At 42.3% G+C, this 13,151-nt stretch overlaps 1 long non-coding RNA gene across 1 annotated transcript; it reads right to left on the bottom strand.

Annotated features, from left to right (window-relative positions):
* Positions 1-5,224: 5,224 nt before the first annotated feature.
* On the bottom strand, positions 5,225-12,089 carry LOC116454280. The gene is made up of 2 exons (XR_004244046.1): positions 11,891-12,089; positions 5,225-8,720 (listed from the first exon to the last, which is right to left on the bottom strand). It is a non-coding gene; the product is annotated as an uncharacterized LOC116454280 (long non-coding RNA).
* Positions 12,090-13,151: the final 1,062 nt, after the last annotated feature.

Genomic DNA, 13,151 nt, shown 5'->3' with positions numbered 1-13,151 from the left:
GATAACACTGAAATAGTTTTTATTAAATTAATCACTTCAGGAAGCAGGTAATAGGTCATTTGACTTACTGAAGATCCTTATTTCTTCAGGATCTATTTGAAACCCGATGGCTTGCAAGAGATGAAGCTGAAAAATATAACAAAGATATCTGCAACTAACATCACATATCTGAAGTATAGTTTGACCTTGGGCTTCTATTATATCTGGAGTTGTTATGACAAGTTTAAGGGATGTGTGGCCTTCTGGGCTAAATCCTATTTTAATAATGCTGGTGTATCTGAATCTTCTGTAAAATTACTCTTCTGAATTTAGGCAGCTAGGATCATCTATGCTTCAGTAGGATTTTTTTTTTTTTTTAATGTTTCTCTTGTTTTAGGAGCAAAAGTATTCCCACTAAATCTATTTGCAAACTTTCCTGGCTGATATTTTTCTCCCAGTGAGCTGTAACTCTCACCTAACTGAAGGAACGGATCTGTGTTTTCAGAGGTCTGGACAGCTTATATGCCATGTTTAGGACTTCTTAACTTAAATCATTGCAAAAGAGAAATTTAAATGTTTCTCGTGTCTTCACATCCAACTGTAATTTCAGGGTGACTTTGATCCTTCCCAGCCTCCCAAAATACAATGTAGTAGCTTGAAACTTGGTGTGCTTCTTTCCAAAGAGCCCCCCTGGTGATGAGAGGATATCAATGACTACTGACAAGTTTTCTGCTTCATATTTTATCTCCTAAAACACTGCATGCAATTTGGTTGATATTGCAATTATTCCAGTAGATAGTAAACAGTGGGGGATGGGGGCGTATTATTATTTAAATCATGTTATTTTTAATAGTGTACCAACATATTAAATTTCAAGCATATTCCTGACAAGGAGCCTCTGTAGCTAGTAGCTCCTCCTCTCACAGCTTAGTTGCTTCAGTTGGTGCTGTGACTGCCATTACAATGACACTTTCAGAGCATCAGTCAAGCACATTAATGCAGCTTTAATTACTGATACAGTTACTCTACCAATATACAAGCCTCACTGTACCAACCAGATAATTCTTTGTGGGCATTTATGTTTATGTATTCACCCACAGCCCAAAATAACTTACTCTTTAATAAAGTTTGTTGCTTTATCTCTCTGTATCATGCTCTATACAGTCCTTTCAAAATTTATTCCTCAAAGATTTAGAAGCCATCACATTCATTGTCTTATTAAGAAAACCTGAACTTCTTATCTGGTGTTTGGGTTGAATTTATCATTTTTATTTTCCCCTGCAGCTTCTTCGGAATATCAGGACTCTGATCTGCCTGCAAACCCCGAGCAGTTAAATACAACTTTGGGCAGCTTTTCTACTTAAGGGTGTGATTTTAGGTTGCTTGTTATGACAGCCTTGCAGTACCAGTTGTTATCTGGCATGGGTAGGCATTTAACTTTGTATTTTCATTGGAATTACACTCACTTATTCTCTGTTCGGTGAGTACTGGAAGTTTAACATGTCATTTGTATTCTCTGTGGTATTTTGTAAAATATCAGCTGAGTCATTATAACACAAGGAAAATGGGTGCCTCCCAAATTTGTCTCCAGTTTTCCTCCTCTTAGGGCATGCAAACTATGTGAAAACTTCATTTTTGGCTTGAGCAAAAAAGCAGTTCCACATAGAGATGAACATTAGTGAAAACTAATTACTCCATCCTCGTCTTCCCGGCAGTGGAAGAAAAGAGGAGTTATCAGAGGAGGATGAGCCAAGAGAATGACCTGGTTTTCCAACGCTGTGCACAGAGAGACATAAGCCGTGGCTGATGAGGAATGCTAATGGTATCATGCAGCTGGCATCCCGCGCTAAAGCAAGCAGCCGCAGTGACAGCTTGGTACTGCCATCGGAGGAAATCAGCGCCTGCCTTGCAGGAAGCAGAGCTGCCTGCTTTCTCATCAGTATCCTAAGGGATTTCACTGCAGCTCTATATTATTACCTTTGTTTTATACTTCACTCATGGGGTCATTAAGCATGCCATGTGAATGCGTGATTTAGATCTCCCCTATGGGGCTCTGGCCAATGGTAATGGTACATGGATTGCATGGCTTTGTGGTGTCATCGTCCCACAGAAGCTCATCTAAGGTGTTGTAGGAGGAGACAATTTGCTCCATGGGCAGCAGCAGTAACCATGTCTGCTTCCCATGATTTGTGCAGAAATCCTATCTCACCTCATCCCATCCTTGTCTCCCTCCTCCTCCACAGCCCCAGGTTCCCTCTATATCTCTCAACACCCCTTGCCCCCAATAGCCTGTCAAGGACTGGCCAGGGAGAAGATGGGGTGTGCTGAGGCTGGTCCAAGCCATTGCTGTTTGGCTAAACAGAGCAGATGACCACTGAGCTCCTGCTGACATCTCATCTCAGTGCAAGCAGCCACTCTGCTGCAGAAAAAAATGATGAGTAGAATGTGAGCTTTACCCAGTGCCCTCCCCAAAAAGGGAAGAGGATTCTATTTGCTAAATAAATCCTTTTCACTGAAAAAGCTGAAGACAAAACCTTCTGCAGGTGGGTCATTTTAACATGACTCCCTGGAAAAAGATAAGTGCTGGAGAAATGCAGAGACTTTGAAGTGCTAAAATCACAGAGCTGTATCTGACTGGAGCTGAGTGGAAGCTATAGCAAGTATGATGGACTGCTTTTGCTGCAATGATAGACTGCTACTGTTGGTGCCTGCAGCCTTTCCTCAAACTGAAAAAGAAGCAGCTCTCTGCCACTTTCTGATATTTCTGTTGGGATACCAAGGTTTAGAAGTCATGTATCATCCGTCAAAAATCTTTATGAAATCTTGCTAAGATAAATGCAGGGGCAATGAATACATACAATGGAGTGTTGTGACAGAGTTAAGCAGAACTTGCAGCTTCAGGCAGCCCTAGGCCAGTCATGCAGAATTTTTTGAGGTCTCTTTTATCTAGACAGAGAACCTCAAGGGAATGTTATCCCAGCCAAAATGTTGGCAGGAGACAGGATGTCATCTGGATGATGGGAATATACTTCTGATCAGAATTTAGAGACCAGACAGTTTACAGAGAAAATAATGAGGCAGAGCCTTAAAGTAAAGCCTACCAAACACAGCAGTGTATTAGCTGTGGTCCTGCAAGTGGAATTTCCCAAGTCAAATCTCGCTGTTGCAGCTGTTTTTATTCAAGATGGACAGATATATGAAGATACTGTATGGACAGCAAAATTGGAAGGATGATTTGAATGTCTAGAGCATTTCTTTTTCTCCTAAGGAAAAACGCTAAGATGCCCTTTTCATTTCTACATGGTCCTTGGCAGAAGGGGCAATCCATGGTTGCTAATTTTTAGGATTTTACTGAGACCAGTATGATATTTGTGATGTTTTTAAGTGTTCATTGTGAAACACTGGTATATTTTCTAATTTTTCCTTAATCCCTAGTGTCAACTCTTCCTGTCATCTTAAGAGGGATTGAATTGTTGAGAAGAATAAACCCTGCACACAAGGAACAAGAAAACATGGAGCTCAGAAAATAGGAGAAGGTACTAGAGTGAGAAAAAAATCTCTGAGGAATTCAATAAATAGAAGGAAGAAGAAACATTAGGGAAATGGCAGAAGAGTGTAAGATTTAGAGATGTGCCTGGAGGGGCTGCAGCCACTTGTGGGTGGAAGGAAGGAAGGAAGAACAGGGAGGCAGGAGGTATTTGGGAGGGGGCAGACAAGTGTGTGCAAGGTGACTGGGGCAGAGCAACCTGATGTAGGCCTGTCTTTCTGTTATTAAGGTAACCACAGAATGAAGAATTAATTGCCCATTTCTGTAACCCCTCATGTTGTGAAAGAATTTTCTCTAACAACAACCAGAATTTGCTGCCTGCATTATTTTGAAACTTGGAATAAAATAAATCAAGATGGGACAGACCTGCCTTTTGATGATAGGAGGAAATTTCAGTGTAAGTGTGTCATGGTTTGACACTGGCCAAACACCAGGCGCCCACAAAAGCTACTCACACAGCCTCCCCTGCTACAGCTGGACAGAGGAGAAGAAAATTTAATGAAGGGCTCATGAGTTGAGATAAGGACTGGGATAAAACACTCCAAGGGTGAAACAGGCTCAACTTATAGATACAAAATACTAACAAAATCAGAGGATGATAATGAGAAGTAAAATAAGCCCTTAAAACACCTTTTTTTCCCCCAACCCCTACCTCCTTCCCACTGACAGCACAGGGGGGCAGGGGGGTGGGAGTTTTGGTCAGTTTGTCACCCAAGACCTCCTTCCGCTGCTCAGGGAGAGGAGTCTTCCCCTGTGAGGCCGGGGGTCCCTCCCACAGGAGACAGTTCTCCCTGAACCTCTCCGGAGTGGGTCCACTCCCACGAGCAGCAGCCACCCCGCCCCTGCTGCAGCGTGAGCCCCTCCCACGGGCACACAGCCCTCCCAAACTGCTGCGCTGTGGGTCTCTCTTTCCACGGGGTGCAGTCCTCCAAGGACAGGCTGCTCCAGCCTGGAAGGAAAGGCCCTCTTTCTCTGCCGGGTGTTCCACTGGATCACAGCCTCCTCCAGGCATCCACCCGCTCCAGCACGGGCACCTCCCCCACGGGCTGCGGGTGGATCTCTGCGTCCCCCGTGGATCTCCGTGGGCTGCAGGGGGACAGCGGCTTCACCATGGTCCTCACCGCGGCCTGCAGAGGCATCTCGGCTCCAGTGCCTGGAGCACCTCCTCCCCCTCCTTCTTCAGTGACCTTGATGTTGCCATGTTGTTTTCCCTCACATGTTCTCACTGCCTCCTCTTCTCTGACTGGAATTAGAACTGTGCCCCCCACCTTTGTTTTGGTTTCTTCTTAAATCTGTTATCACAGAGGCATTACCATCATTTCTAATTGGCCCAGCCTTGGCCAGCAGCATGTCCGTCTTCAGAGCCATCAGAGACTGGCTATGCCGGACATGGTGGAAGCTTCCAGCAGCTTCTCACAGAAAGCCACCTCTGTGGCCCCCCTGCTACCAAAAACCAGGACATGCAAAACCAACACGAAGTGAAAAGTTAGGAAATTACTTTTGTCTTTCCGAGTACTACACTCTCTCTGTTGATTTTTAAATTATCATGGTAAGCTCATAATAAATTTCTGGAGGGAAAAAAAGTAATAATTGTCTTGTTAACAATTAGAAGATGCCTTATGTTAAAAATGCCATAAGAACATTTAAATTTGAAGATTTTCCTTAGGATTAAATATCCATTCAGTGACTGCAAATCACTAAGAGGCAGCATAATTATTTTTTTATTTGTGCAATCATGAGAAATATATACAAAATTCTTCCAATTTAAGATTTTATGACTTGAGCATTGACAAGGATTTATTAGATGAAACTCATTCATGGAATCACTTTTTTCTAGGCTTTAGTATCTAATTTTGAAACGTAGCAGTTTGCCACAGTTTAAGATATATTCAACTTGTTAAATGCAACAGTATAACCATTAGCTTTGAATAATAAATGGTCTGTTGTAAGAAATAATTTAGCATATCATCAAAGCAAATAGTAGAACTAATTGCATTCCATTTATCATTGACTGTGTCAAATTTGGTGTGGTATTTAAAAGGAAACTTTATCTGAGAATTAAATGGAAGTCATTGACATTGATTACACTTATGATTGTGTTTACATGTAGTAAAATCTGAGAAACACAGTTCCTAGTTATTAGTACAATCATTCATTTAAACTCCACTGCTATTACAGAAAATGGTAAGTACGCCTTTGGTTTCTCACAATAAACCTAAGCCCAAAGCCCTGCTCCGTAACTAACAACATGTTGGGATGTTCTGAGCAAAGGGCCATGTGGGAGATGGTAACCTTAAATACACACTGCTTTAGGCATTTTTTTTTCCATGATGGATGGCACAGGGGCAGCCATCTCTCTTCCCAGCTCCCGTGGCACCTGAGCTGATGAACCGTCTCAGGCATGGGATTACAGCAGCTTCCCAGATGCTGTGTTGTGTCCCTGCCCCACATTTCCCAGCAGCAGAGAAAAGAGGAAACAAATCCTAAATCATGCAAGAAAACTATACGTAACAAGAAAGTCGATCATGGGTTTGTTTTAATTTCAAGATGGAATAGCAATTATCCACCCCTTTGGAAAACTGTATCTAATAAAAAGAAACAAATCCCGATCTAAGAGCACCAAGCAAACTTAATGGCCCAAGTCTAATTTAGGTGGTATTTTTCATGAGCAGAGGCAGGGTAAGTACTCAGGAAGCGGCCACTGCAGTGGGCTTACTGGTACTGTACTAGGTCCTTAAATAAGACCATCTCCCTGCTCCTTGCAGCGGTTGAACTTGCAGGGGCTGAGCAGTTTGCTGTCCCCTGGCCTGGGAGCTCTCTGCAGGGAGGTAAACTGCAGAGGCACAGACATGGCAGAACACCATGGCAGGGAGAGGGCCAGGACCCCTGAGGACTGCCTGGGGTTGAAGGCTCAGCTCAGCTCAGCTCAGCTCGGCTCAGCTCGGCTCAGCTCAGCAGCTCTTTGCCTTTTGGTCTTCCTGCTCTGCAGCCACCCAGTGGGGCCCTGGCTACAGCCCCTGCTGCCCTGGGGCTTCCTGGCTGACATGACCCCATTGTCCTGCATAATGTCTTCCTTGGGGTCTTGCCCTGGGGTTTGGGAGATGTTAAAAATAGGTGAGATCTTCTGGCTTTGCACTTACACCTTCTGGTTTCTGTGTGCACAAAAGGCTGTTCATTCTTGCTCATGAAACAGAGCAGGACAAAGGGGATCAGGTACTAAACACAAGATACTGCTCCAGGCTTGCCTGCTGCTCACTTCAAGTTCAGTTTTCACTTGCATTTCTATCTGGTCAGATTTGGAAGGTTCTGAGTGTTTTGACCAGCTGCAAGGAAACGGAATGTAACAAAAATAACCCAGCCCTGTTTGCCTTGCTTGGTAACTTTTCCTGTTGCTTCTGCGAATCTGGCTGGAAATAGCAAAGCCAGGCGATAGCACTGACACGCTACCTGAGCAGATGGTATCCATAGCTACTGTTTCACCTCCAACAATGTATCTGATCCAGGACAGAGCTCCATGTTCTTGAGCCAACTATGTCTCAAGCCTTGAACAGGATCAGGGATCTTAATGGCAACAAAGTGAAAAAGGGGTTTCCTTCCCCTTTTTTGAGGACCACAGAAAGACTGAGGCTGGGAAAACAAATTACAAGCTACCAATCTTAGCGTTAAGGCCCAGGCCCTAGAGAGAAAGAGTAGAAGGTACACGAAACAATTTCTCAAGGTGAAGATCAAATTTAGTTGAGTACAATTAGGGACTCAAAAGCATATTGACAAACATGCCTTTTTGAAGGCCCTGAGTACCAGCAGCATCAGTATTGCAGTGGTCTGACAACCAAATGCACACATCCACAGTCTGTTCCTTCCTGTATGTAGGTGGCACAGATGTGACAGTTCCTTCTGTATCTCTTAACTGTGTTAAAGAGGTAATTATTCCATGCTGGTCGCTATTGCCAACCTATCATCTGTGGGTTCTCTGTTTTTTTACGTGGAAGAAAAAAAAATTCTTTTAAAAAAGCGCCTTCAGTTTCTAAGGGAAAAATGTGTGCATTACAAAATTCAAATGCAGAGGGAAGTGAATAGTGCTACATGCTGCTCATCTTCCTCCTGCTAACATTAGCAACCCTAATCATGCAAGCAAAGTAAACAAGATTTATGGGATTTCTATTAAATGGGTCAATTTTGCTTTTCAAATGTTTTGTTACTTGCTTTAAAGTAGTGAGAGAGTTTGCTAGTGTTTTGTCTAAGAGTCCTACTACTTTCATGCTAGTGGGAAAGGCTTTTTCCTTGACTTGTGGTTCTCTCAATCCCAAAATGTGTGAGACAACATTGTCAGTGAGAGAAAAAATGCAGGCACACATCTGGAGGCATCTCCAATGGCACTGGAGAGCAATCTCAAGAGACCACTTCCCTTCTTGCTGCTCTTGGATAACACAGGGGAGATCATCACCACCTCTCAGAGCTGGGAGGGTGATGAAAGACATTGACAAGTAGAAAGTGCTTCTCCAGGGGTTAGCTGGAAATCTTTCTTTTGAAGACTGTGAGTCTTCTCTCTTGTCAAAATGCCCTAGCAGCCTGGGGAAGCTCAGCAAAACTGGAGGCTGTCAGGGGATGCTGTTACTAGAAATCATGAGAGGAACATGTGCATGTTCAGAAAGCTGAAACGTAACTGTCAAGAACAACTAGCAAGCCAAGCAGCCTGAAAAAAATCTTAATCGTTGCATAAAGCTAGGATCACATTTGAGGAAGACTACTTACGCAAGAACCACAGGGCTGAGAATAAACATCTGGGAACAAAAACTTCTTGCAAATGCAACCAATGATAACAGAGATAGTATTAATTCCAAAAAAGTTAACAAAAAAGAATCTCCCAATTCAGTAACCATCAGTCACAGCACTTGATATGCATACTTTTAACCTCCTTGCATGGTACACAGACCACTTCAGACAGACCACAGATTCATTCATCCTGCTTTACTGTTTGGACTGTTGTGTTTTAAAGTTGATTTGTTGCTGCTGACCAGTTCACTCTTCTGGGAAACAGCGCCTCCTGTTTATCCACACAGGGGAACTCCATGCCTCTTCTCCAATCCCGAGATATTTGTAACGAAAAATTATAAATTCCACAGAGGCATAACCTTTGGTCTCCAGCTGGCCCTTCAGGTATTAGTGATGATCCATTGCACCTGGATAACAGGAGCTAGAATGGGTGTGATTAACACACAGTTCAATATCTATCACACAATGAGCCCAAGTAATTTCTAACCTGATCTTGACTTGGGCACACTTCCTAACAGTAAAAAATCCATATCATGTTGCAGATACTTCAAACTTTTTTGTTTTCTTTACCAGTTAAAGTGGAGTAGGCATGAAGGTGGCTAGACCCTCAAGCTTAATATTCTCTTAAATAGTCCTTATTTCGTAGCTTGGATTGTGCTGATTTTGGCTGGGGTAGAGTTAGTTTTCTTCACAGCAGCAGGTATGGGTCTATGATTTGGATTTCTGATGAACACAGGGCTGCTAATATAGTGATGTTCTTGTTATTGCTGAGCAGTGCTTACACAGAGCCAAGGGGTTTTCTGCTTTTCATGCTGCCATGCTGGCAGGGAGGCTGGGGTGCATGGGAGATTGAGAGAAGACACAGCCAGGACAGGTGACCCAAACTGACCAAAGGGGTAGTCTAGACCACATGACATCATGCTCAGTAAAAAAAGTGGAGGGAAGAAACAGGGAGGGGGGCACATTTGGAGTGACAGCATTTGTCTTCCCAAGTAACTGTTGCATGTGACGGGGCCTTGCTGTCCCAGAGATGGCTGAACTCCTGCCTGCTCCTGGGAAGCAGTGATTCATTCATTTCTTGGTTTGCTTTGCTTGTGTGAGTGGCTTTTGCTTTACCTAGTAAACTGTCTTTATTTCAACCCACGAGTTCTCCAGCTTTTACCCTTCCAATTCTCTCCCAATACCACTGGTGAGGGAGCAATACTTGGTTGCTGGCTGGGTCTTTTCTCTTAGTTTCTGCCCATCCAGTCCAGATTTTTTGGAGCTGAAATCATTCTAGCACTGAACTGCAATCAGTTTATGGTAAATCTCTGAATACTCCTAAACCAAGACTGACTTTTCTCTTGCTCTTTCCCTCTTTTTATTTGACTTTGTAAAACAACCCCAATTTAATTTTACTTACTTGTGATGCCTTTATGTAGTGCTTTGAGTTGATGTTTCCATTAACTTTGCGTAAACTACTTGGCATGAGTATAGCATCTATTCTCTAACCATTCTCCAAAGACATTACACTCTTCTGAAACCAAAGTAATGCACACTAGAAAGTTGGAACCTTATTTTTGCCCCAGTTGTTTTGATCCAGAAAACTAGTCAGTAAATATAGGTGAAAGGTGACTGTCCCTGTGAGTTAAAGCAGAGATGTCTTTCCTCCTGTTACCTCTGAGATTTTAATAATTATCAATCATCCTCCAGCTGGTTATCAGCATTTCTGTCAACTGGACTGGAACGGTGATAGCTCCCAAGTACACAGCAATGAAAAAGGTCTGAAGATGAGAGTATCAATTGATACTACTACTACTACAAGGTCCTATTTATACAGGTTATTTTACTAAAAGAAGGGACTATTGAAGTTCTAGTATTTCTATGTCGCTGCGGGCACGAGGCATCCAGAGCTGTCACAGGCTTCCTTTTCTCGTGCCTCTTCCCTTTGCACAGGCATTCCCGCCCTGAGCAGCTCAGACAAAAATGCATTTTGGACTGATTCTTTCCTCCTACCCCAACAGCTGAGTGCTCCAGCTGGATGGCTACAGATTTTTAGCTATACCCAGTGTTAACTATACCAAATACCACTACATGTAAAAGGAGATGGAACAGGGACCGTATATACACTCAAGTCCAAGCATTCAAAAATTGAAGCAACCTTTTCCCTACATTGGAAGGTGGATTGTTATTTGTATTTGTCTTCTGTTGCACTGAGTTTTCAGTAGCTAGGAACATTTTATTCTCAATGGCAGATTAAATTCCTGTGTAATCACATAATTCCTGCACCTGAGGCTTTAAGAAAAAACACTGACTGCTGCAGGAGTTGGCAGCAGAGGGGGAAGAGGAAGAGGAGATGGAGGAGGAAATAATCTCATTCTCTCACTGCAGGAGTGGAATCCGACCCCGCTGCTGATGCCTGGTGATAGAAGGTGCATCCGAGAGGGAGAGGAAATGGGAGAACCAGAGGAGAAAAGAGCCCTTAGGAAGACGTAAAGAGAAGGAAATACTTGGGATTAGCAAGGAAGGACATCTGTCCAAAGCAATTTGGAGCTCCTGGTCACTGGGTTGCCTCACTAGTGAGTATTTTTTGCACTCCAAAAGATGAGGTGGGGAAGGATGTCTTTCCTGCTTTGGTTTATCTGCGTCATAGGGATAACACCTGATTTTGTCTACATCCAACTGTGAACCATACTGAAAAGAAAACATGGAGGCAAAAAAAACCCCATAATGTGGTAGAAGTGCCTCACAGTTGGAAGTAAGGGGAACTCAGAGCTGGAGATGCATTTTGTGCTTTGCTGACTTTCTATCTTTGGAGCAGAAAATGTAAATTGTTACTCTACTAATCTATGAAATGGGGATATTGAGCCATAAAGTATTAGGAATCCTAGTATTAAAACTGAGTGCAGAGAAATGAGGCAGAAGGAAATTTTATGTAAGCTTTTTTTACATTTTGCCTCTCCAGACAAAACAGGACTGCTTTTTTTGTATAGCACAGTAGTAAAGACATATACATTGAGCTGTGGCATCAGTTTTCTAGTGTTGCTTTAATATCACCTGTGGTAGCAGAAACATTGTATAAAGCATTTATCTATCATTTTTTTCTCATTTTGTATAAAGTGACTACACAGTTCAGTCTTGCACTCTCTCTAACAATATGCCACTCTATTTTTTTTTTTCCAGTAAATTTGAGAGGATGAAGTTTATGTTTCTGTTTTTAAGTGTTGCTTCCTTCATGAGCAGGAAATCCTCTCTCCCTCCATGCATTTTTAAAATAGTTGACAGATCCCCCAATTAATTGCATATCAAACTGAAGTTCTTTTTCCTGTCCTACGTGACTATGCACTCCTCTTAAATAGTCCATCTGTTTTCTTACTCCCAGTAAGAATATTAAGAACATCCCCTACCTACAAAAACAAAAACTCTCCTGGGAAGATGAATGTGGCAGTAACATGTGCCAGTGAAATCACTCATGTATTACTGAGATATCTTTGGGTATTACCAACAGGAGGTCTCTAAGAACATATATAAAATACACAGTAACATCTCCAAACTAGTCAAGTCCTTTTCCTAGTTTATATCCCTTCCAAAGGTGTGTTTTAAAAAACCTACCTTCCCAATGAATACATCTTTCTGGACTGCTCTTCCATGTATATCACTATAACCTTTGTCCTCCCCTCTATCCCTTCCTCCTTTCTTTGCCTGTTAATGATTGACAATTATTGTGCCATAACCAAGCTCTGCCCAAATTTCTCTTCCTATCTCTCTATAGCTTTTTCTGGTTTGGTTTTTTCTTGTTTGTTTGGGTTTGGTTTTGTTGTTTTTTTTTTTTTTTTTGGTTGTTGTTTGTTTGCTTGTTTGGTTTTGGGTTTTGTTTTTTTAAAATATAATCTGATCCCTCCTGCTGCACTTGCGTTCTGGAATGGGAACTCAAAATACAGGTAAGTCACTGATGAAGGGTGTAATACAGAACACACCTGAAAAAACAGCAGTGTCCTCAATACAGGGTTTGTTTGCAAATGTATATAAGAGGTTTTCTGACTTCTTAATCAATGTACCAGCTTTCACCCATAACCTGCTAGTGCTGTTATCAGGAAAAATGAGACATGATAATGAGACTGCACATATTTGTCTGTTGACTTCCTCCTCATTTAAAATTATTTGCAAAAGAGAAGGTGGTAACAGATGAAAAGAGTAAGAAAATTCCATGTCTGTGTGCTGTGAAACCTCAGTCCCATTCTTTTTCTGAAGAGATGACAGGTGTGTATCTATTCACTCCTTTTCTAAATTCTCTCTGCTATAAAACTAAACAAACCCAAATTTGCTTTGGAAAAAAAAAAATGCAAACTGTACTAACATACCTTTTTTAAAGAAAATAAATGTGCCCTGAGAGAAAGAAGTATTTTCCAGAAAAAGTGTATCTTTTGGTGGGTTTCAGTGAACTCCATAACTACATACTTTAGTGTCTGGAAAGAATTGTGACTACTGGAATGAATTTTTTTTAAAAGCAGCCCTGTGTGGCTTAGTAAAATTGACATGGCAGAGTCAGGCTGGCAGATCAGGGTTCATCCACAGCTCTACCATGGAACAGTTTTGTGACCTTTAACTGAGGCACCTCATCTCCGAGTGGCTCTTTTTCACTTGCAGCTGAGCAACACTCCCTCATAAGGCTGTTAAGAAAGAACTAAAATCTTTGGGGTATGCTGAAGATGTCCCAGAGCTCCAGTGAAACTCTGTGGGAATTATATGGGCCAGCTAAAGCCTTCCATTCATGTATTTACTTACAGGATTCTTGAAGGCCTGAAATTGCTGGGAGACTGAGGCTGCCAGCTATGCAGTGTGATCAGTCTCCTCTGATGAGCATTATGAGCAG

Source organism: Corvus moneduloides, chromosome 1 (genome assembly GCF_009650955.1).
Source record: "Corvus moneduloides isolate bCorMon1 chromosome 1, bCorMon1.pri, whole genome shotgun sequence".
Classification (NCBI taxonomy): Eukaryota; Metazoa; Chordata; class Aves; order Passeriformes; family Corvidae; genus Corvus; species Corvus moneduloides.
The sequence above is the reverse complement of the archived record's forward strand: the minus strand, read 5'-3'. Positions and strand labels throughout refer to the sequence as shown.